Source organism: Schistocerca cancellata, chromosome 9 (assembly GCF_023864275.1).
Source record: "Schistocerca cancellata isolate TAMUIC-IGC-003103 chromosome 9, iqSchCanc2.1, whole genome shotgun sequence".
Taxonomy (NCBI): Eukaryota; Metazoa; Arthropoda; class Insecta; order Orthoptera; family Acrididae; genus Schistocerca; species Schistocerca cancellata.
Window position 1 is genome coordinate 153069478 of NC_064634.1, and position 26587 is coordinate 153096064.

A 26587-nucleotide genomic window follows, 5' to 3' on the forward strand; every position below is an offset into this window, starting at 1 on the left:
ATCAGAAACATACAGGAGGCGGCGTGGATTGACCTCCCTATTCGCCAGACATGAACCCCTGTGACTTCTTTCTGTGGGGACACTTGAAAGACCAGATGTACCGTCAGAATCCAGAAACAATTGAACATCGGAAGCAGTACATCTCATCTGCATGTGAAGCCATTCCGTCAGACACGTTGTCAAAGGTTTCGGGTAATTTCATTCAGAGACTACGCCATATTATTGCTACGCATGGTGGATATGTGGAAAATATCGTACTATAGAGTTTCCCAGACCGCAGCGCCATCTGTTGTTGAAAATTGTAACTACTGTAATTTCGAAAGTTTGTCTGCCTGAAAATGTACTGTTGTCTCAAGCATATTGCAACAAACGGTGTATTTCTATCGCTGCTCGTTTAGTTTTTATTGCCGTTTCAAATACACCGGTCATTTTTGAAACACCCTGTAAATGCGGCACGTTTGCAGTTCCCCTCCACGTTCAGACAGCACGGTGCGCAAGTGGGGGGATGTGCGAAGCCAGGCAAGAGATCTATGGCACTTGTGCCAGTGCAACGCTCATGTGCCAAAATATTTGACATCACTGTCCTAAACCGTATATTATTTGCATGTTTAAACATGAAGATCAAAGGGAAAAAAAGCTAATGCACCATTTGATGCAATCAGGAATCCATAACTTTGTGGCCCGTCGCGGTTGTTACTCGGAAACAATGAGTATACACAAAATATTATGCACGTTTATCACACTATGTCAATGGAAGTACAGCTCCTTTTGTACTCTGAATGTGCTACCCAATGAATTACAAACGCAGTCAGAAATTACAGAGGCATGTGGAATATGGGATCCGTACCAGATAGGACTGAGAGAAAATATCAGCTGAAAATTTAGTTTTCACCAGAGGATCAGAATTCGTCATAAGGTTTTAGGGTTACAAGAAGGTTGTAGACGACCAGAAAATGTTAGTTTTGAAAGACGGTGCACAATTCGGAGATTTGCAAAGAAGATGGTAGAGACGGAAGAATTCCAAACATCGAGAGCATATGAACTTACAAGAATGATCTACAGCGCAAGAGAAAAATAAGCAATCAAAAAATGTTTAAAATGACTCCTCGCAAAATCAGGAAATCTTGGCTCGAGTCTCACTGTGGTACAGATTGAAAATGTCACCACCTTTTTTATTACATTGAGTGTTCAGCTTATCATAACGGTTTGCGCTGATATCATTTCATGTCATGCCCAACATTCTTTGACGTAATTAGCAAATCACTGTTGTACTTATATTTAATGTTGCACAACAAGATTGATGCTTCAAAAAGGAGGATAAAGTTACAAAGAAAGAAGACACACGGAAACATACGTTCAAATTTAATAAGTAAATTAATTAATGCACATCACATACATTCCTTAACTTCTTTCCTTTATTAACGACTGAGACGGAAGTTCCATCTCCTCATACTTAACGTTCTACTTCGGATTCACTTCTCCCCCTCCTGAAAACAGGGTATTTGTAAGAAAGAACATCTGAAAAGGTACACTTACGTTTAGGCATTGCGAGATATTTTATAAAACTCACACGGTTACAATAGACACCAAATCACACTCATACGTGAGTACAGAGTACACGACATGAAACCTGTAATGCGAAGCGGAGAAAGTATCAATCCGAAACGGAAAATACAGAACGGAAATTTTAAATAATCGATATTTAAACACGCTTGTGGATCGATCCATGATCACAAGTGAAAACTCGATAAAATCGACGATCTTGCTGCCAACTATACATGAGGTATAAGAAAAGAGCAATAGAACTGGAATAATGGGCTCAAAAATGGCTGTGAGCACTACGGGACTTAACATCTGAGGTCATCAGTTCCCCACAACTTAAAACTACTTAAACCTAATTAACCTAAGGACATCACACACATCCATGCTCGAGGCAGGATTCGAACCTGCGACCGTAGCAGTCGCGCGGTTCCCGACTGAAGTGCCTATAACCGCTCGGTCACAGCGGCAGGCGAACGGGAATAATTGGAAATATTGTTTTATTATGGTCAACTGTGCGAAAAAGGAGGACAGTGTAAAAATTAGACCCAAATCCGGACAAAGAGAGAAAAGGAGGGACATTTCCGGATTTATCTAGGTGTCCGTTCACCCTCCCTGCATATCGTGCTGGTTGACGGGACGCTTATTTGTATCCGGAGCGTTGCTGATAATACGTTGTTATCCGGTACAGGACAGCAGCGTCTCTCTTGTAGATTGACAGGTCGATACTTGTGGCAATTTTCTATCATGTAGAGCAACTGTGGATTCTAGTCGTTTTCACGTTGCCGTTTATTTGGTTGACCTTTGGCCACTTCCCTAGGATGGTGGCCAACAGGATTTCCGGATCAGCGCATCCATGTTGTTATAGTCTGCGGTACAAAACACGCCACGTGGTGTTACTCAGTGTACAGTCCTCGCCCATCCCTGACACGAAGAAAAGTTTACATACTTACAAGACTGATCAGGTATGTCTGTCACCAGGAAAATATAAAATATCAAGCATAAAACGTGATAGCGGACCATACCAGTGAACGATAAGCATTAGACCACTTCTCGAACATGAACATGGCAGAACTGAGAAAAAAGTATCTAGATTGAGTAAAATGATTCAAAGCTATACGAGCGCAAACTGAGAGAGCATCTTTTATAGAACGTCCGTTGCCCGGGAACTGCTAAGAAATATAGCTGCCAAACAATGCTGCAAATCAGAGTGGTCACTTCGTACTTGAAATTTAGAAACTTATTGTTCATATTTACTGTAATTCCCTGAAACTAGGAACACTCAAAGTACCTGTACTTCACACACTACCATGATAAGTTATTCCACAAAAAAAAAGAAGCAACCTTTTTCAGGGTGGTGTTCTAGTCCTCAGCTATGTTTTAAGGCCTATGGGGTGTGACGTTTAGATGCAGGGAAAACTTATTAAATAATACAGAGAAAAGAACTTGCGTTTAGGGCATAAGAAACAAAGGATGCAAGTATGGGAAAATACGAAATGGTATGAAATAAAACATAACTTCCTACTGATGCTACTGTAGACACGCACAAGAACTACAATGAATGTTCAATAACAATAAATCTGAAGATTAAAGAATTTCTTGTTAAGCTTGACAGCGTTGTTTGCTCTCAGTTTTCTTGATTATCTGTTCTGTCGTTTATAAACAAGCTAAAATTATTTTCAGTTCCGTTATTCCAATACAAGAACAAGTCGCGACCTTTTAATGTTTTGTAGAGTACGTTAATTTCTGATCAGCTTATTTTATTTCGGTTTTTATTCTTGTTCACTAGTCTTCTGTATGTACCTACTCCTAATCATTGTCGTTCGAGCATCTTTCTGATAATCTTTTGTTCCACAAATTTCTAGTCTGCTAATTAATCCTGTCCTTAAAAGGTTCAGACTTCCTTCTGCGCCGGCCAAAGTGGCCGTGCGGTTCTAGGCGCTGCAGTCTGGAACCGCGAGACCGCTACGGTCGCAGGTTCGAATCCTGCCTCGGGCATGGATGTGTGTGATGTCCTTAGGTTAGTTAGGTTTAATTAGTTCTAAGTTCTAGGGGACTAATGACCTCAGAAGTTGAGTCCCATAGTGCTCAGAGCCATTTGAACCATTTTTGAACTTCCTTCTGCGGAAAGATGGGTTGGTTCATATACTGGTAATGTTTTTCTTTTTAATAAGTCATGTACATTATATATAGCTAATTGGGGCGTAAACAATTGTTGATTTATCCGATCATTAAATGCAAATGGAGCATCAATATTTTTTCTCTGCATTTATTTGCATGCAATATTAATTTTACTGATTTTCGAAGTCAAACCTTGTTGTTTCTCTGGGTGTTTCCTGTGTATCACGTCATCCATTCATGAGCCGTACTGGTGTTCCTCAAATACTGTGTCCTCTGGATGGAGATCTTTAATAATTCTGTGGCCACTAGCGTCTTGAGTGTCAAGTTGATTTAGTTGCATCTTGTGACGATTCCATCAAGATCACAACGTCGTCTGCAAATGCTGAGCAGTCCATCTGTGTTTCTTTGCGCTTTCCATATTGAATTTCAAGACAGAAAAAGGAAAAGTTAATGCAACTTGTTCGTCATTTTATTTCAGTTTTAGCAGCACATGTATTAAAATTCTTGAAATCTCCATTATCTGGCTGACCTGCTTACTATTAACGGTAATATACAGTACAGGTACGAGAGCTGAATTACGGGAAGAGTCGGGCAATATACACTACTGGCCATTAAAATTGCTACAGCAAGAAGAAATGCAGATGATAAACGGGTATTCATTGGACAAATATATTATACTACAACTGACATGTGATTATATTTTCACGCAATTTGGCTGCATATATCCTGAGAAATCAGTACCCAGAACAACCACGTCTGGCCGTAATAACGGCCTTGATACGCCTGGGCATTGAGCTTGGATGGCGTGTACAGGTACAGCTGCCCATGCAGCTTCAACACGATACCACAGTTCATGAAGACTGGTGTATTGTGACGAGCCAGTTCCTCGGCCACCATTGACCAGACGTTTTCAATTGGTGAGAGATCTGGAGAATGTGCTGACCAGGGAAGCTGTCGAACATATATCTTTCTATATCCAGAAAGGCCCGTACAGGACCTGCAACATGCGGTCGTGCATTATCCTGCTGAAATGTAGGGTTTCGCAGGGTTCGAATAAAGGGTAGAGCCACGGGTCGTAACACATCTGAAATGTAACGTTCACTGTTCAAAGTGCCGTCAATGCGAGCAAGAGGTGACCGAGACGTGTAACCAGTGGCACCCCATACCATCACGCTGTGTGATACGCCGGTATGGCGTTTGACGAATACACGCTTCCAATATGTGTTCACCGCGATGTCGCCAAACACGGGTACGACTATCATGATGCTGCATACAGAACCTGGATTCATCCGAAAATATGACGTTTTGCCATTCGTGCAGCCAGGTTCGTCGTTGAGTACACCATCGCAGGCGCTCCTGTCTGCGATATATACCGGTCATTTTTTAAACACCCTGTAGATGGTAACGCAGTCGAACTGCATATGACTTGGATTTTTTTATCTCTTATTTAGCAACAACATATATCACGTACAAAACAATTTTACAGTATTTTTTTATTTTTGGCACGCTGAAGACGTGATCCAGTTTTTTTTTTTTTTCTTTTTGTCGGCCGAAGGATAGATGCAGACAATTCACAGATTTGCGCACTCAGGTTGCCATGTGATCGTGAAGTACTTACTTTCATAATCGAAAAAAGCCCTTCCTACACCTACGTTTGCAACATCTTTTCTCTTCCCGAGAAGAACTATGCAGTTGTCCTAGACAGTTTCAACGTAAGAGTTTTTGTATTTTAAACGGGAATTACTCTGCACATCACTGTGTTCCATCTGCACAAGCACAGGTGCACTTCCAGCTGAATGGCAAATGGTCTCGTAAAAAGCACGAAAACAGATGTAAGATTGATATTCTACATTATTCTTGTAATTCTTTCAACGCTACAATTAATTCTTCAAGACTGGCATTTTCTTCAACGTCATTAGATAAATGGACGGTGTTTTTTGTCAGACAATTTTCTTTTTAAATGTATCCACAGCAAATCAGAAATAAACTGTTGCTCACCTTGCAATGTGTTACTGTGGGCAGTATGCAGTCAAGTCAGTTTAAAATACGAAGTCTGCAATCCATCCCGGATGTTCTAATTTGTGTTCCCGCCTTCCTTCTTTCTTCATAAATTCAACAATAACGGATTTAAAAGGAAAAATTATTCCAAATCTATCCCCTGACTTAACCACTGTATTTTTCAGTAATACGTAATGTCTCCACACACTTCGTTCAATTTAATCCGAAACTGTTGCAACTGCCCGTGCAATACAGCGTGAAACTTCAGAAAATTTACTATTCATACCACCAATTTCATCACCTCTCGCCGAGCCTCCGTCCGCAAGAGGCCCACACATCGGGCTCCGTGAAGTTTGGCACGCCGTGGTCCACTCTGGTTTAGCTCTCCAGTAGATTTGGGGTTGCATCAAGGGCTGTTAACGACACCGATGCTGGATATGTAACTACCGTGGTCGAATAAAATATTTTTGTTACGCTTGTAACAATTTATCTCATTACTACTGTGACTGGAAAATCTAGGTTTTAGAGGGATCTCTCGCTGGACAGTGGCATACCACTTGCAAAATAGCACTAGAGTCCGTCCTATTTTTTCAATTTTTTCCAACGTTACCGAACTTTATTTTTCAACTCAAAAAACTACACTTCAGCCGTATTCTGCCAAATGGTCGACTTGCTGAATAAAAACTATAATCCTGCATGAGCATCAAATCCAAAAAAAGCTGACGCTATTCCCCTACCATTATTTTCCACTGTATCATATACTCGTACAACGTCCGCTACATGATAGTTTATTTTTCAATTGCTCTTTGGATTTTCTGTAATAAACTATTTGATTCAGTTAACAGATTCAGATCTCATGTATACCTCCCGAAAATAATTCTGCTCTAGTGGCGATATCCTGTTTTAAATATGGAAGTTTTGTTAGGAATTAAAAATTGACGGCACTGGTTTAATTTTGGTCAAAGAACTGCGCAAACAACGCCAATTTGACACACCAACGGCCCCAAGCCAACGGCCTTGCCGCGTTGGTAACACCGGTTACCTGCCGATCACCGAAGTTACGCAACGTTGGGCTCGGTTAGTTGTTGGATGGGTGACCGTCAGGGAAATCCGGGTGCGGTCGGCTAACGCACACGCAACACGCCGAAGTGGAGTGTAATTGAAAGACATGCACGAGGCTGGTGTGCCACACATTATTATTATTATTAGCAGTACCTTTATATGCCACAGATTGCTGCCCCATGGAATATTTTTTGGTTCTTATCTATTTAATTCAATACATATTTTATTCATAATTTGTATATTTAATATTAAATTCAATATATTTATCTCACAGTCAATACCAATGGATATATACCAAATCTTGCCCATGAAAAAGAATTTGGAAGTCACGATCCATTAATAGAAATATGTGTACGGGACCTAAATGATATGGTACCGTTGAATGTGTGAGAATATATCAGGCTATTCTACTGCCAATATACACTGCTGGCCTTAAAATTGCTACACCACGAAGTTTACCTGTTACAGATGCGAAATTTAACCGACAGGAAGAAGATGCTGCAATATGCAAATGATTAGCTTTTCAGAGCATTCGCACAATGTTGACGCCGGTGGCGACACCTCCAACGTGCTGACATGTGCAAATTTTCCAACCGATTTCTCATACAAAACAGCAGTTGACCGGCGTTGCCTGGTGAGACGTTGTTGTGATGCCTCGTGTAAGGAGGAGAAATGCGTACCATCACGTTTCCGACTTTGATAAAGGTTTATCGTATCGCGACATTGCTACTCGCGTTGGTCGAGATCCAATGACTGCTAGCAGAATATGGAATCGGTGGGTTCAGGAGGGTAATACGGAACGCCGTGGTGGATCCCAACGACCTCGTATCACTAGCAGTCTAGTTGACAGGCATCTTACCCGCAAGGCTGTAACGGATCGTGCAGTCACGTCTCGATCCCTGAGTCAACAGATGGGGACGTTTGCAAGACAACAACCATCTGCACGAACAGTTCGACGACGTTTGCAGCAGCATGGGCTATCAGCTCGGAGACCGTGGCCGCGGTTACCCTTGACGCTGCATCACAGACAGGAGCGCCTGCGATGGTGTACTCAACGACGAACCTGGGTGCACGAATGGCAAAAAGCCTTTTTTTGGATGAATCCAGGTTCTGTTTAAAGCATCATGATGGACGCATCCGTGTTTGGCGACATCGCGGTGAACGCATATTGGAAGCGTGTATTCGTCATCGCCATACTGGCGTATCAGGCAGCGTGATGGTATGGGGTGCCATTGGTTACACGTCTCGGTCACCTCTTGTTCGCATTGACGGCACTTTGAACAATGGACGTTACATTTCAGATGTGTTACGACCCGTGGCTTTACCCTTCATTCGATCCCTGCAGAACCCTACATTTCAGCAGGATAATGCACGACCGCATGTTGCAGGTCCTGTAAGGGCCTTTATGGATACAGAAAATATTCCACTGCTCCCCTGGCCAGCATATTCACCAGATCTCTCAGCAACTGAAAACGTCTGGTCAATGGTGGGCGAGCAACTGGCTCGTCACAATACGCCAGTCACTACTCTTGAAGAACTGTGGTTTCGTGTTGAAGCTGAATGGGCAGCTGTACCTGTACACGCCATCCAAGCTCTGTTCGACTCAATGCCCAGGCATATCGAGGCCGTTATTACGGCCAGAGGTGGTTGTTCTGGGTACTGATTTCTCAGGATCTATGCATCGAAATTGCGTGAAAATGTAATCACATGTCCGTTCTAGTAATATGTTTGTCCAATAAATCCCCTTCTATCATCTGCATTTATTCTTGGCGTAGCAATTTTAATGGGCAGTAGTGTATCACGCTTTTTCTGTCAACGCCGCGCGGGTAGCCACGCGGCCTAGGGCGTCTTTTCACGGTGCTCACAGCTCACCCCGTCGGAGGTTCGAGTCCCTCCTCGGGCGTGGGTATGTGTGTTGTCCTTAGCGTAAGTTAGTTTAAGTTAGGTTAAGTAGTGTGTAAACTTTGGGACCGATGACCTCAGCAGTTTGGTCCTATAAGATCCTACCACAAATTTCCAAATTTCAACTTTTTGTCATGATGGGCAGTCCTATAAATATCTACAGGACATTCAATAAATTGCTCATTACTACGTTTGTCTGATGCTTATAGAATACTTGTACAGTCTTAGATTCATGTTAGGAGACACAAAAGACTAAAAGCGGATTCCTATCCTGGACCCTACGACTATTCTATAACTTTGTTGTTGTGGTCTTCAGTCTGAAGGCTGTTTTGATGCAGGTCTCCATGCTACTCTATCCTGCGCGAGCCTCTTTCATCTCAGAGGGAACTACAGGCAACCTACGTCTTTCTGAGTCTGCTTACTCAATTCATTTCTTGGTCTCCCTCTACGACTCACACCACTCACATTTCCTTCCAGTATCAAATTGGTGATCCTTTGATGTGTCAGAACTTGTCCTACCAACCGATCCCTTGTTTTGGTCAAGCTGTGCCACAATGTTTTGTCTCCCCAATTCTGTTCAGTACCTCCTCATTAGTTACGTGATCTATGCATTTAATATTCAGCATTCTTCTGTAGCACCACTTTTCAAAATCTTCTATTCTCTCCTTGTCTAAACTGTTTATCGTTCATGTTTCACACTCCATACAAATACTTTGGGAAAAGACTCCCATACAGTTAAATCTATACTTGATGTTAAAAATTTCCCTTTTTCAATTAGCCTTTTCTTGGCATTGTCAGTCAGCATTTCATATCCTCTCTACTTCTAAAATATTTCTCCTGAAAACAACGAGGCAGAAAAACGCCGTAATTAAAGCTGTAACAAAAATGACACATATCTGCCTATACAGTTCCCCCCGCCCCCCTCATGACTGATTCATGGTGTGTGTGTGTGTGTGTGTGTGTGTGTGTGTGTGTGTGTGTGTGTGTGTGTGTGTGTGTCATTCTCTTTGTTACAATCATGGTTACGTCAGCAGCAAAGTTATTATCCTGAACAGTCGAGTGCGGCACTTCCCGCCAACTGACAGTTATAAAATATTAATTAAAACCCAGCCTGTTCCGTTTAACCCATTCCGTAATGAAAACTCGGCATTAAATTGCACAGCAAAGAGTCCACCCGATGGAACCGGTGGGTGAGTGGGTCATTACGCACAGAAAGCTATTCTCACTCGACTGGATGTTATCGTTAGCGGCTGATTTCTGCGAGATGAAAAAGCCGTAATTGTGCAGTACTTTAATATCGGATTCTTTTGGACGGCACTAAATACCCTGAAACCCGGAAAGCGACAGAGATGCGTAAAACGGATATAACGATTTAAAAAAAGCGAACGGAATCAATCGCCAAGAAGGATTTGAGAGAAAAGGTAAGGAAAAAAGGCCCACAAACATAGAAATACGAATTAGCAGATTTATTTGTACGTCCAGAATGCTCAATGTTCGGCACAAAGATACTAACGAAGCGAGTAGAATGCATAGCCTACTTCGGTCATGACGAATCGCCGTAACGCGTCAGCTAGAAGCAGTCCCCTAAGTCTACAATGATGTGTCAAAACATACTGAACATTGTCCACGGCGAGACGCTGGCTAAGTTCATACGATGCAGATCTGACGCATATTTTCAGACCACGCGTTTAAACACATAACGTCCAACTTACAACCGATCATGCGAACGCGTGTCGATGCAGCGTTCACAGAAAGAAATATCCACGCGGTTAGAAAGGTAGGTGACACCCGCGTGCTGTGCAGCTGATCGCGCTTTTCCGTCGCGACCAGACGTATTTTGTGTGTGTTTGGTATTTCTTCACCTTCGTCTATATCATACTCCGGAAGCCACCTAATGTTGTGTGGCGGGGGGTGGCACTTCTGTACCGCCAACTTATCCCCCCGTACCTTGTTCGACTCGCGAAATGCGCGAAAGAAGAATGATTGTCGGTAAGCTTCTGTATTGGCTCTAATTTCTCGAATTTCCCCGTCGTGGTTATTACGCGAGATGTATGTGGGAGGAATCTTGTCCGACTCTTCCCGCAAATTTAAATACCAGACTACTTCTTGAAGTAAAACGCCTCTCTTGCAACGTCTGCCGCTTTGTGTCTGACCACAGCCATTAATAATAATAATAGTAGTAATAATAATAATAATAATAATAACAATAATAATACAAAACATCAGAACCCGCAAAGGTGTCTTTGAATCAGATCATCATCTTCTCCAAATAAAAACAAAATTCCAACCCAACAGAATGCTAAAAAGGCCACCTAAAAGTACCAAACCAGATCCGGAATATCTGCAACTCTACAAAGAAAAAATCATCATGCAAATTAATCAGGAAAAATCAACAGACTGGAAGAAACTAACAGAGAAAATTCAGGAAGCCCTCAAATTAGGACAACCCCCTCGCAACAGGAAACATCGCTGGTGGAATGCAACCTGTGATGAGGCAGTCGACAACCGAATAACTGCATGGAAAAAATTTAGCAGTCACAAAACTGAAGAAAACTGGGAGAACTTTCTTAAAACCCAGAAACAGACCTCAAAAATAATTAGAAAAGAAAAACGGGGATATGACAACAGCAGACTCTCTGAAATCCAGCAGGATTTCATCAAAAATAATACAAGACATTTTTATAAGACTTTCAGAGAGAACTTACAGGGATACCAAGCGCCTAGCTTGTGCTTCAAGAAACCCGATGGCTCTTTGGAAACCAACACGAAAAATAACTGCAAAATCTTAGCCCAATGTTTCAGTTCCCTCCTCAACTGCGAACCACCCCAAGAAAAACTTGTCTTCTCTTCTCCAGTATTCACATACCCAGACTCACATGCCCCGGATCTTGAAGAAATTATGGAGATAGTCAAGCAGTTGAAAAATAACAAAGCACCAGGAGAAGATGGGATCATTGCTGAGTTCTGGAAACTAAACGATCCTATGCTTATGCAGAAATTACACCATATAATGTCAGACATATGGATAACGGAGCAGATACCAGAGGACTGGAAATGCGCTCTAATTCACCCGCTACACAAAAAGGGCGACAAGACAGACATGAACAATTACAGAGGAATTTCCCTGCTCCCAGTCGCTTACAAAATCCTTTCCAAAGCGCTTTTAAACAGGATAGAATCCCAAGCAGATACACTAATTGGTGAATATCAGGCCGGATTCAGAAAAGGACGCTCATGTGCGGAACAGATCTGGTGCTTACAGACAATATTACAAATGAGGAAATGCAGAAACACAGTAGTTACATTCATCGACTTCAGGAAAGCATATGATTCAGTGGACCGTGGAACCCTGTTTAAAATCATGGAAGAATTTGGGATCGACCGAAAGACACGAAAAATCACAGAACAGACACTTACAGGAACAACGGCCAAAGTGAAATTCATGGGCGAAGTATCAGAACCCTTCGAAATCAAATCTGGAGTCCGACAGGGGGACGGACTATCCCCAATCCGTTTCAATATTGTTCTAGAAAAGATAATCAGGGAATGGGAACCTCACGTAAAGGGTATCCAAATTGGTATCAAGAAAGAGAACCGAATTAAAGTCAAGTGCCTTGCTTTCGCTGACGATATTGCAATTATCACCAATAACAGAACAGAAGCGATTCACGCAGTGGAAAAACTACATGAAATTTCACAAAAAACCGGACTATAGATATCTTATGAAAAAAAACAATATATGGAAAGGCAGCCAGAAAATAAATCCCCTTTAATAACAAAATATGGTAAAATTGCACAAGTCTGCCATTTTAAATACCTCGGTGAAACTATACAGTCCTCAGGATTAAACCGAATTGCCAATGAACAAAGAATCACCACGCCCCAGAAGGCCTACAAGCTAACATGGACGCATTACAACAAGAAGTGCATTTCGACAGACGCAAAATTAAGGCACTATACAACAGTGATTCTTCCAGAAGCAATCTATGCAGCTGAAATAATGGTGATTGATGGTCATTCAAAAATTAAGGAAATAGAAAAGCAGGAAAGAAAAATTCTCAGGAAGATTTACGGTCCAATCAACAAAAATGGCATTTGGATGAAGAGACCACAAAACGAACTCTATAGAAAGATCAACATAGTAACAGATGAAATCAGAAAGCGCCGAGCCAAATTTTATACACACATCTACAGGATGGAAGACTCCAGAACAGCAAAGAAATTATTCAATATTATAACAAGGAGTAAATGTGGCACAGAATGCCTGAAAGAAGTCTAGAGGGATCTACAGCAGATCAACATAAAAAATCTCGAAGATCGCACCGAGTGTGAAGTTTGGGGAAGGAACATCGCGTCAGCCTAGTAAAAAATGGACAGAGGAACGGAGGAAGGAGCATTCTGAGAAGATGAGGAGGTTTTGGGAAGCAAAGAAGAAAAACATCCGAAGATGAAATTATGAATTCAAGTTCAATCGCTCTCCTAAAGGGGAACAATCGTTATAATAATAATAAAATAATAATAATAATAATAATAATAATAATCCCCGTGGAGGCCCGGGAAAAGAATAGGCCTCCGGTATGTTCTGCCAGTCGTAAAAGGCGACGAAAAGAACAAATCACTAATAGGGCTAACCCCCCTTTTATTGTGATTAGTTGGTTCAGGACAGAACTAAAGAAGCCTCGGACAAGCGCCGTCATGGTCGGGGACGACGCTTGAACCCTATGCCCGCCCACAATGGTAACGACACTGCTAGCCAACTGGAAAATGATTTAAATCCAAATAGAGGTGTTTTGCAGGATATTCTTCCTGCAACCACCCTAGAAGGAAATCAAAGACAGAGGATGAGATGGTCAGATGAAGTTAATCGACACCTCATGTTCTGTTATTACCAATCAACAAACCTAGGAACCAACACAACTGGATACAGATCACAAGTATACACAACATTTATCACCAGATACCCAGAATTAAAATTTTTAACAGAACAATGTCTAGCTGATCAGATTCGTGTAATAATCAAAAATAACAGGATACCCCAGTCAGAATTAGAAAACATCAAACAACAAGTACAACAAATACTGGAACAAAATAATGCGCAATCAGAAGAAGAAGAAAATACAGTAATGGACTCAAACATCCCAGAGCAAACAAACAAAGAACAACACGCGTCATTTAAACAATCAGAGGAAAACGAAATCTTAAGACAGCCACCAGAACAAGCACAAATAGAACACGAAGAGACACACATGTTAGATGTAGAAGAGAAATTTCAGCTAACATATATAGAATACAAAGACACAAATACAGACATTAGACCATTCTTGCATAGACCGCCAAATAACCCACAAGTCGAAACAACAATAAAAACTACCAACACAATCATACACAACAAAATAAATGAAAACACAACTATGGAAGAGTTACAACTACTGGTTTATATAGGAGCACTCACTACACTAAATATACACACTAGGCAGAGATCAGAACCAGCCAACACACAGAAGAACCCACAAAACCAGCATGGCAACACAGCCTACGGATCAGAATACAAAAACTGAGAAAAGACATCGGACAGCTAACACAATTTATAAGAAATGAAATGTCAGAAAAAAAACGAAAAAGGTTGGGTAAAATCTCACAACAAGAAGCGATAGAGCAATTAGATGAAAAGAAGCAGAAATTACAAGCATTGGCCAAACGACTTAGAAGATACAAAAAAGTGAAAATAGAAGGAAACAAAACCAAACATTCAACACAAAACAAAATAAATTTTACCAGACAATAGATAACACACACATTAAAATAGACAATCCACCAAACATAACAGACATCGAACACTTCTGGAGCAACATATGGTCAAACCCGGTACAACATAACAGGCATGCATGGTGGATACAAGCAGAAACAGACACATACAAGATGATACCACAAATGCCTCAAGTGATAATTTTGCAACTTGAAGTCACCCAAGCAATTAATTCTACTCACAGTTGGAAAGCCCCTGGAAAAGATAAAATAGCAAATTTCTGGCTAAAGAAGTTCACCTCAACACATTCACATCCAACTAAATTATTTAACACTTACACTGCAGACCCATACACATTCCCTGATACACTTACACATGAAATAACTTATCTGAAACGTAAAGATCAATCAGACACAGCAAACCCAGCTAAATATCGCCCCATAACATGTCTATCAACAATATACAAAATATTAACTTCTGTCATTACACAGAACTTAATGACACATACTACACAGAACAAAATTATAAATGAAGAACAAAGGAGCACGAGGATGTAAAGAGCAACTGATAATAGATGCAGAGGTGACATATCAAGCTAAAACTAAACGAAGGTCGCTACACTACGCATACATTGATTACCAAAAAGCTTTTGATAGTGTACCCCACTCATGGTTACAACAAATATTGGAAATATACAAAGTAGATCCTAAATTGATACAGTTCCTAAATATAGTAATGAAAAGCTGGAAAACCACACATAATATCCAAACAAATTCTAATAATATCACATCACAGCCAATACAGATTAAGCGTGGAATATACCAAGGAGACTCATTAAGTCCTTTCTGGTTCTGTCTTGCTCTGAACCCACTATCCAACATGCTAAATAATACAAATTATGGATACAATATTACTGGAACATACCCACACAAAATCACACATTTGCTATACATGGATGATCTAAAACTACTAGCAGCAACAAGTCAACAACTCAACCAATTACTAAAGATAACAGAAGTATTCAGCAATGATATAAATATGGCTTTTGGAACAGACAAATGTAAGAAAAATAGCATAGTCAAGGGAAAACACACTAAACAAGAAGATTACAAATTGGATAACCACAGCGAAGGCATAGAAGCGATGGAAAAAACAGATGCCTATAAATATCTAGGATACAGACAAAAAATAGGAATAGATAATACAAATATTAAAGAAGAACTAAAAGAAAAATATAGACAAAGACTAACAAAAATACTGAAAACAGAATTGACACCAAGAAACAAGACAAAAGCTATAAATACTTATGCTATACCAATATTGACCTACTCATTTGGGGTAGTGAAATGGAGTAACACAGACCTAGAAGCACTCAATACACTTACACGATCACAATGCCACAAATATAGAATACATCACATACATTCAGCAACAGAAAGATTCACATTAAGCAGAAAGGAAGGAGGAAGGGGATTTATCGACATAAAAACCTACATTATGGACAGGTAGACAATTTAAGAAAATTCTTTCTAGAACGAGCAGAAACTAGCAAAATACACAAAGCAATCACTCATATAAATACATCGGCTATACCACTGCAATTTCATAACCACTTCTCCAACCCTTTAGATCACATAACATCAACAGATACGAAGAAAGTAAATTGGAAAAAGAAAACACTACATGGCAAGCACCCGTATCAACTAACACAGCCACACATCGATCAAGACGCATCCAACACATGGCTAAGAAAAGGCAATATATACAGTGAGACGGAAGGATTCATGATTGCAATACAGGATCAAACAATAAACACCAGATATTACAGCAAGAATATTATTAAAAATCCAATACCACAACAGATAAATGCAGACTTTGCAAACAACAAATAGAAACAGTAGATCACATCACAAGCGGATGTACAATACTAGCAAATACAAAATACCCCAGAAGACATGACAATGTAGCAAAAATATTACATCAACAACTTGCCATACAACATAAACTAATAAAACAACACGTTCCCACATACAAGCATGCACCACAAAATCTACTGGAGAATGATGAATACAAATATTACTGGAACAGAACCATTATAACAGATAAAACAACACCACATAACAAACATGACATCATACTCACCAATAAAAAGAAGAAATTAACACAACTACTCGAAATATCCATACCCAATACAACAAATATACAAAAGAAAACAGGAGAAAAAATTGAAAAATACATCCAACTGGCTGAAGAAGTCAAGGACATGTGGTATCAGGATAAAGTTGACATTATACCAATTACACTATCAACTACAGGAGTCATACCACACAATATCCACCAGTACATCAACGCAATACAGCTACATCCAAACGTGTATATACAACTAAAGAAATCTGTAATTACTGATACATGTTCAATTACCCGTAAGTTCCTAAATGCAGTGTAACATATACCATACAGTTAAAAGGAAGTCACGCTTGATCAAAATCCGCGTCACTTTCCATTTTTAACCAGACATAACGTCTGAGAAAGGAAAGAATAATAATAATAATAATAATAATAATAATAATAATAATAATAAGTCTGTGTACAGCAATATAGTAGCCCTTATGCAGTTATTGATGTGTCGTGCTGTCAAGTAATTCATTTATGTATTTCGAAGCGAGTATGATGCAATTTCAGGACTACTGCAGATACTATTTACAGCTTGGAGAAGACATTTTCTTGAAATATTTAGCACTTGTTACGTATACGTCTCACTTTTTATCATCAGCGATGTATGGGACGTAGCACAACATATGTGTGTAGCGGGTGGACTATGTTAGGAACCTGTAACCTCCGCTGCATTAATGCTACTGATCCAGAAAAGGTAATCCTTGATAACTTATATAATCAGTATTTGAGTCTTACAAAATTGTGATAATGGTAACGAACTTCTGTAAATAATTAGTTTCGTGACTGAAACAGAATCGAATCGAATCGTTTGGTTTTTACCTCTCAGAAAATTTCGTTGTACCCCTAAGGGTGTAATTATCCCCAGGTTGGGAACCCCTGCACTGACAAACAGTTCGGAGACGATGACAGACTGTATTTGCATGACAACGCACCCTGTCATACAGCAGTATATGTGAGGCAACGGTTTGTGGATAATAACATTCCCGAAATGGACTGGACTGCCCAGAGTCCCGATCTGAACTGAATGGAACATCTTTGGGATGAGTTACAATATCGACTTCGCTCCAGGTCTCGTCGTCCAGCATCACTACCTCATCTGATTTCAGCTCTTGAGGAAGAATGGGCTGCCACTCCTCTATAGACATTCGAACACTTTATCTACAAGTGTCCATAGCAGAGTTCAAGCCGTCATAAAGGGGAAGTGTAGACACAGCCCATATTAATGCACATAATAGGTGTACTGACACTTTTGGTCAAATAGTGTACGAGAATCCGCCTACGGTAATTCTGAGGCTAGCTTACGGTTGTGAAACTTGACCTTCACCTGAGCTGCCTGAGGGGAATACCTAAAATATCAAGGCTGGCATATCAACATCACTATCCTCTAAGAAGAAAATGCTAGTAGCACTGAGGCAACAACTATCAATCATAAATTTCGGTGGACTGATCATGTGGTCCATTATGCTATACTCCCGTCTCCCTCAGTAAGTCACGTACGCTCCTTTTGCGGGTGGAGAACGTACACATGAAGGACGGCGCAAATGGTATAAAGACGCCCTGAGATTCTATATGCAGAAATGTTAAACTCTGATCACTGTTGAAAACTGGGGGTTACAGTATGTAATCGACTAGCATGGCGTAGAATTGCTAGTGAAGGCCTGCGAAACTTCTTACGCTGCTGCCGAAAACCTGAAGTGAATAATTGGGAGGCAATGAAGGAACGCATGGCCACTCGATTAAGCAGCTCTCAACTCAGCAAGCTGCATGTCACGTAAATATCTGTCAAGCTTGTGGCTCCAGAAATGGTCCGTGTGACCATCTGAGAATGCACAACCAATGATCTTTTAAGGTCCAAAAAGAAGGGATCTTTCTCGGTACTGAGTGATAACCTCTGAGGATGCTGAGAAAACTGGCGCACACATAATTCCACGCTGTCAGTAACTGCTTCCTATTTAGATAACAAAAGAGAGCATGTCTCAATCACAAATAGTCTTTCCCTATCAGTTAAACTTAGCACTGAGGTTCTTTAAGGTTCTGTCTTCAACCCTTCCTCTCCTCTAATATTATTAACGATCAGGCATGTTGTGTCAATCGTATTGTTATATTCAAATGGCACACTATCAAAGAAACGAAGATTCGTTTGGCAGAATTAATGTTTCTGAGCCTATTTCAACAGTGTAAAAAAGTTAGACAAAACCTGGAGTACCTCTTGTAGTTCAGGCAAAGGGCCTGACGAGATCTACCTCAGGGCCAGATCTGGCTTACTTTGGGCCTGTGCGGAAAATTAACCGCAATCGGATCTTGGACCCTCCATGTCGTTCAGTTGGTCGATCGGTCGGTGGCTAAGACTTTTCATTGCCGCATGAGAAGTAGTTGGTACTTTTTCGGACAGGGTAATATAAAAAGAAAGATAAGAACGAGTTTGGGGAAAGGCCAACTATACATCCCGAATGAAGCGTTCCGTTGAGAGCTGAGAGAACGTTTCTCTCGACACATCGGTCTAACACAGAGATACGAGGAGGCAGTAAGTGGCCATCCCACGGGAACCGTTCTTCAGAGCGAAGGAGATACGACCGTCCTGTGAGACTTATAACAGCACACCATCCGCAAGGGGAGAGCCAGAGACAAAAGGCGACAGCCTCCCCTAACCCCTCACCTCCATATTCCAACTTCTATTCAGGCTCGAGTGTCTTTCTTTGTTGCCGGATGTCAATACAGACGAGACACAATCCGTTGCAGAAAGCTCCGAGAAAGAACAGCTATTCCCGTTTGAAAAAGCAAGAGAGTGCTAGTAGGTGTAGCACATCATTTTAACCCTTTTAGGACTTTGAGAAAGAACAGTACACAAGGAATGTTAAAAAGTCTGTAGGGTCTATAAGCTATACATCTGTCAGAACATTCACAACATGTTGCTGCAAATTTTTCTGCATTAAAGCAATGCAGCGGAGGGCCAAATATTGAGATCTGAGTGTGTCGGAACTTGTAAACGATTCCTTTTATCAGCCAGTTTTAGATTGGTTTCACTAAATCTGCGTTCACATTCAAGTTCTTTCACTGAAGTGGGAAAACCTTTTAATTAGTGACACGCACATGCTTTGACTTCTTAAAAACCCACCGTGTTAGATAAACGAGGAATTGACATGTCACCATCAAATACACGTTCATATTCGCCTGAAGGCCATGTGTCTGAATTTAATACGGCTGCATCCGAAAAGAAATACAAGTCTTCAGGGCGTTTTTTCATATTGTCTATCACAGACTGAAAAAATCTTCCGAAATTGTTTGAAGTTTGTGATATTCATCGAAAAATAGTTCCTTGATATGACTCCATTCAATATGCGCTTTTCCTCCAACTCTTGCGCTATCATCGTAATTCAAGGTGAGTCGTATGTTTTCAGTTTTTATTCAAGGTGAGTCGTATGTTTTCAGTTTTTCAAGGGTTTTTATAGCCACGTCAATTTATTGTTTCGTTTGAAGGACTGAAGAATTTCTGTTTTGCATAGGGAATGATAATACTTGCAGAACTTTTACGGCCTCATAAAGAGCAACTAACTCTAATACAAGCAACCACTTTGTGAGGCATTTAACAATCCTTCAGATTTAGATTTCTCACAAGCTGATCGATAACCATCATGTCTCAGTTTTTCAAAAAGATGGACAAGAGAACTGTGACTTTCAGGAAGAACTGGAACAGCGTGAAATGACGAAGCAACCCAACGTACGTGCCTGTAGTAGTCTCTGACGTTTGGGAGTGTGATAAAAGACAAATTATAAGGAATCTAAAAAGTCTGTATGCTGTACACATCTGCCACCACATTCTTAACATCATGGATAGCTCGTTCCATTTTGTGGGGCATACAATGCACGACAATCAAGTCCTCATGTCAAAGAGTACGCAAGACATGAGCTAAATCTTTGTAAGGTGCAAGCACTGATGATGCACACATCTGTTACGATACCTACAAGATGGTTTTTCGTACATCGTATTTAATGTTATACTTTTCAACAGCTGCTAACACTGTACTGAAAATACCTGCTCTTGTCCCACTTCCTAATTCGAAAGCATCGAAAAAAATAATTGCAAGCAACTACCTCGACGGACAAACGTACAGTACATACATTATTAAACAGATTTTAAGAAATAGTTGTACTTTCGACCAACATGTACCCGATATTATAAGGAAGTAAGCACGATTATTTTTTATTTCTTCCCCCACAAACATAGTGATATTTCGGCATGCATGGCCAGAATGAAGCATTTGGCGACCAATAAATAATTAAAGATTTGTAGTTCGATTACTACGGGATATGATTTGAATGATAGTATCTGTTTAGCTATTACATATGCAGATCTGAACAGCAAAGCAGTTTTGATTATTTTTTCCTTGATGCTACTTTCCTCACAACTTCTCACTTTCACTCACTGATTTTTCCGTACTTCGTTTTTCTTTGCTACGTATTATTTCTACGCACTTATGTGATTTGCACTTTGAATGATCATCGATTTTATCATTTATTTTTTTGGAATAATTAACAGAAACACTAGCTAAAACCGCGTTATCCATACACACACGATCCATGCTTTATTTTTTTTTTATTTGCAAGTAGGCGCAGCTTATCTTTTTCCATAATAAAGTATCACTATTTCCCCACGATAATTTCAAGCCTACAGTTACTCCAATTCATACCTTGAGACTTCTCGCAGATTTCCGTGACCGACGTTTCGCAATCTTTCACTTTGTTACCACCACATTTATCGTTTTGGTTTTTAGAGTCACAGCCTATTTTAACTCTTGCAAAACTACTGTTAGTATCCTGACAATCAATGTTTGCACACGTATCCCGTAATGCACTGCTCTAAGGAATAGCCAAATTTTGCTTTGTTTGAAACATATGCTGAAATTCCGTATTTTCTGAAGGCCTGCACGCACTAAGATCACTAACAATGCTACTTGCCTCGCAAGCTCGCAAGTAATAGATGTTGCAGCTCAGATTAAAGCAACAACTACAGCACGAGAATGGCGACTCAGCTTTAAATGTTTAAATACATAACGCTATTTCTAAAATTAATAAGAAACATAATTACAATAAAATACTAACAGTGGATTAGTACTTCCTGAGTACGGCTCCACAAATTTAAATAAACGTTGAGTTTCACGTAACCAGTGAGCGTAAAACAAACATCCCCACTTAGGATGGGTAATTTACACTACTGGCCATTACAATTTCTACACCACGAAGATGACGTGCTACAGACGCGAAATTTAACCGACAGGAAGAAGATGCTGTGATATGCAAATGATTAGCTTTTCAGAGCATCCACACAACGTTGCCGCCGGTGGCGACACCTACAACGTGCTGACATGAGGAAAGTTTCCAACCGATTTCTCATACACAAACAGCAGTTGACCGGCGTTGCCTGGTGAAACGTTGTTGTGATGCCTCGTGTAAGGAGGCGTACCATCACGTTTCCGACTTTGATAAAGGTCGGATGTAACCTACGCGATTGGGGTTTATCGTATCGCGACATTGCTGCTCGCGTTGGTCGAGATCCAATGACTGTTAGCAGAATATGGAATCGGTGGGTTCAGGAGGGTAATACAGAACGCCGTGCTGGATCCCAACGGCCTCGTATCACTAGCAGTCGAGATGACAGACATCTTATCCGCATGGCTGTAACGGATCGTGCAGTCACGTCTCGATCCCTGAGTCAACAGATGGGGACGTTTGCAAGACGACAACCATCTGCACCAACAGTTGGACGACGTTTGCAGCAGCATGGACTATCAGCTCGGAGACCATGGCTGCAGTTACCCTTGACACTGCATCACAGAGAGGAGCGCCCGTGATGGTGTACTCAAGGACGAACCTGGGTAGACGAATGGCAAAACGTCATTTTTCGGATGAATCCAGGTTCTGTGTACAGCAACATGATGGTCGCATCCGTGTTTGGCGACATCGCGGTGAACGCACAGTGGAAGCGTGTATTCGTCATCGCTATACTGGCGTATCACCCAGCTTGATGGTATGGGGTGCCATTGGTTACACGTCTCAGTCACCTCTTATTCTCACAGACGGCACTTTGAACAGTGGACGCTACATTTCTGATGTGTTACGACCCGTGGCTCTACCGTTCATTCGATCCCTGCGAAAGCCTACATTTCAGCAGGATAATGGTTCAAATGGTTCAAATGGCTCTGAGCACTATAGTACTTAACATCTGTGGTCATCAGTCCCCTAGAACGTAGAACTACTTAAACCTAACAAACCTAAGGACATCACACATATCCATGCCCGAGGCAGGATTCGAACCTGCGACCGTAGCGGTCACGCGGTTCCAGACTGAAGCGCTCAGCAGGATAATGCGCGACCACATGTTGCAGGTCCTGTACAGGCCTTTCTGGATACAGAAAATGTTCGACTGCTCCCCTGGCCAGCACATTCTCCAGATCTCTCACCAACTGAGAACGTCTGGTCAATAGTGGCCGAGCAACTGGCTCGTCACAATACGCCAGTCATTACTCTTGATGAACTGTGGTATCGTGTTGAAGCTGCATGGGCAGCTGTACTTGTACACGCCATCCAAGCTCTGTTTGATTCAATGCCCAGGCGTATCAAGGCCGTTATTACGACCAGAAGTGGTTGTTCTGTGTACTGATTTCTCAGGATCTATGCACCCAAGTTGCGTGAAAATGTGATCAGATGTCAGTTCTAGTATAATGTATTTGTCCAATGAATACCTGTTTACCATCTGCGTTTCTTCTTGGTGTAGCAATTTTAATGGCCAGTAGTGTAAAATCTGAGGATGGCTTGTTTTGATACTGAAGAGGAGAAACTATCCACCTGCAAACCGCACACTGTTTAGTGTAGTTAGCAGGCCTGATAGGTCGTGTAAGTGTTGTAACGGCGTCATATGTTGAGTGATTACTGAGAAGGACACGAAGAGGCGAACCCGTGTGCGACAGATTTATCAGTGCCTGACAGAGTTTGAAACGGGCCTCACTGCGGGTACAGATTTGGCCGATTTCTCGAATCATGCAGTCCGCACATTTGAGGGGGCATTCGGATGTGGCAAGCCCCGGTTTTCGACTGCATGGGTACGTGAGGGCTGGCACACATACCGCAAAGGTTTCGCTCGACCACGTCTGACCATAACGAGTGAGGTACACCTTATTTTACGAGGGGAGTTTAATAAGTAGGGCAATACTTTACTTCGGTTCAAACGATGCGTAATTTATTGTAGGACATGTTGGTGTATTCCCGCTTCAGCCACTATTGTTTCATGTAGTTCAGGAAGGAGGCCGTTCTATATGTAGCCTTCAAAGTGGCGTCTGTAACGGAGGTGATGGTTCAAATGGATCTGAGCACAATGGGACTTAACATCTTCGGTCATCAGTCCCCTAGACTTAGAACTACTTAAACCTACCTAACCTAAGATCATCACACGCATCCATGCCCGAGGCAGGATTCGAACATGCGACTGTAGCAGCAGCGCGGCTCCGGACTGACGCTCCTGGAACCGCTCGACCTTAACTGAGGTGACTTCACAGCAGAGAGCTATCATTAAGTTTCTTCTGAGGTAAAAACAGAACATCGTAGATATTCGTAGGCGCTTTCAGAACGTCTACGGGGACCTGGCAGTAAATAAAAGCGCCGCGAGTGGTTGGGTGAGGAGTCGATCACCATCGCAACAACGTCGCGCAAACCTGTCCTATCTCCCGCGTGTCTTCCGGCCGTACAAAGCCAAGTCACAGCTGTGTGCGGCCGGCCGACATGCGAGAGCAACTGCAATCTTGGAACGTGCGGACACTCTCATTCATGGTGATCGACAGATCACAATCAAACCCCTCGCTGCGCATCTGGGCGTCTCTATTTGGTAGTGCTGCCGCGTGTCCACCAGTTGGGATACTCAAAGGTATGTGCTGCTGGATTCGTCGCCGTCTGAAAAAAAGATAATGAAGAGCAACGAAGGACCATCTCTGTGGAATTGTTTGCGCGTTACGAAGCTGATGGTGACAATTTTTGTCGAATATCGTCACAGGCAGTGAAACATGGATTCATTCGTCACTTCGAACCGGAAACGAAACAGTAAGCGCCACATCACTTCTCCTCCGAAGAAAAAGTTCAAAGCCGCACCCTCAGCCCGTCCAGTCATGGCGACCCTCTTCTGGGGCACTGAAGAGGCATTTCAGGATTTTTCACGTGACCAGTATCTAACGTTTTGGTTGTTTACAAAGCCTGACACAGACAAAAATTAGTTCAAATGGTTCAAATGGCTCTAAGCACTATGGGACTTAACATCTGAGGTCATCAGTCCCCTACACTACTTAAACCTAAGTAACCTAAGGACATCACACACATCCATGGCCGAGGCAGGATTCGAACCTGCGACCGCAGCTGCAGCGCGGTTCCGGACTGAAGCGCCTAGAACCGTTCGGCCATATCGGCCAGCACATAAATTAGTGTCATCGCTCATATTCATATTGTCACGCAGGCCTGGGTTATCATTCACGAATTCCAATAATTCCTGGGAAAAGCATAGTCTCTTTGGCAGAACGTCTGCATTCAATTTTTGCACTGGCTGTGTGTATTCTGTGTGGATGGTATTGCAATTCCTTGGGCAATATACGCCGTACACTGCGATCCGGTATTTCAAGTTGCAGCGCATGCTTGTGCGTAGAATGCCTGGGACTTCGGCTGGAAGCGTCTTCCACACTTTTAACATTCTTCGGATTGCCACGTATTTCCTGTTTCCACATCTCTTACGCACCAAATCACCCGTTTCCTCAAAGTTCTATACCCACATTTTGATAGCATGTGCAGATGAAACGGGGGCATGACGTGCAAAATTGTAATGACCACTAAAAACACGCTACGCGGCCACACAGGTGTCGTCGTTTGTGCTACCTTCACAGCAACAACACGTTCTTGAATGGTCCACAACGTCTTTCGATTGAACATCGATATCAGGGTCAACGACAAAATTTTGTTGTCCAGATGGCACCTCTCACGTTTTCTCATCCTAACGTAACGTGCTATTTCCAGGGTGGCCAAATGGCCCGTGCAGGACCATATATTAACCAAAATGGTCTTCAAGTATCTGTGGGATGAGGAGTTAGCAACATTTAGTTTGGAAAAAAATAATATAATGGCTCAAGAAACTACTGGCAGAGAAGCGTTTAGGGAAAAACTACTGAAGACTCCAAGGTACGAGAGAGAGAGAGAGACAAACTGGTCTGAAGTGGTCAGAAGACAGGAAAAAAAAACATAGTGAGCAGATGAAAGTACTGGAAGAACAGAACAACAAATACGGAACTGAAACCGGCACGTCGTCCTCGTTGGCCAATCCGAGAAGAAGAAAAAGTTTTCAGCTATTGGTATCTTCCACAAATACCCATTTCAAAACGTGAACAGATGAAATAATCGCCAAACTTGGTGCCTCGAATACTGGAATATACTGATTACCGGGCTAATTCTTTTAGGATTCACTGGACGCTTTGTCACGAAATTTAAGAAAAATTCCAGGACGAGATATTTGCTTGTGCTCCAAGTCGCTAAAATGTCGACGTAAGGCCAGAGTAGCCTTTTGAATTTCGTGAGTGAAGCGACGTCATCGAATACGTGCGCCAAGCTCTGCACCCCGGCGGCAGAAGTGGATTGAAGGGGAAGGTGGAGGGGGGTGGCGCAGGCGTTTAGAGGGCGCAGCGACGTCTTATCTCGGTAAGCAGGGGGAGAGGGGGGGGAGGGGGATGGTATAAGAGAGATGAGCGGACCAAGAGGGTGGGTGCCGTATGGCCCATGGCTTCACCGACTGTGCTATGGGAGGGCGGGCTGACTGGCCACGTAGCTGGGTTTCACATTAATAGGTCACACTTGATCTTAACAACCATCACGTACCCTAAGCAAATAAGATCTCAGTTAAATTTAAAAACAAAATTTTATACCGTTAGATAACTGGAAATCATGAAATAAGTGCTCTGTGTAAGCAGAAATTTATCAAAGAGGGAGCAAGGTTTCAAAATCGCCATTTGTATACACTGAAGC

General features: G+C 41.7%; 1 long non-coding RNA gene and 1 pseudogene across 1 annotated transcript in view; one reads left to right on the forward strand and one right to left on the reverse strand.

The window, feature by feature from the left end:
• LOC126100483 (uncharacterized) overlaps positions 1 to 26587 on the reverse strand; it is a 532316-nt gene that overhangs the window by 20962 nt on the left and 484767 nt on the right. The window lies entirely within an intron of this gene.
• On the forward strand, positions 6666 to 6784 carry LOC126102433 (5S ribosomal RNA; annotated as a pseudogene).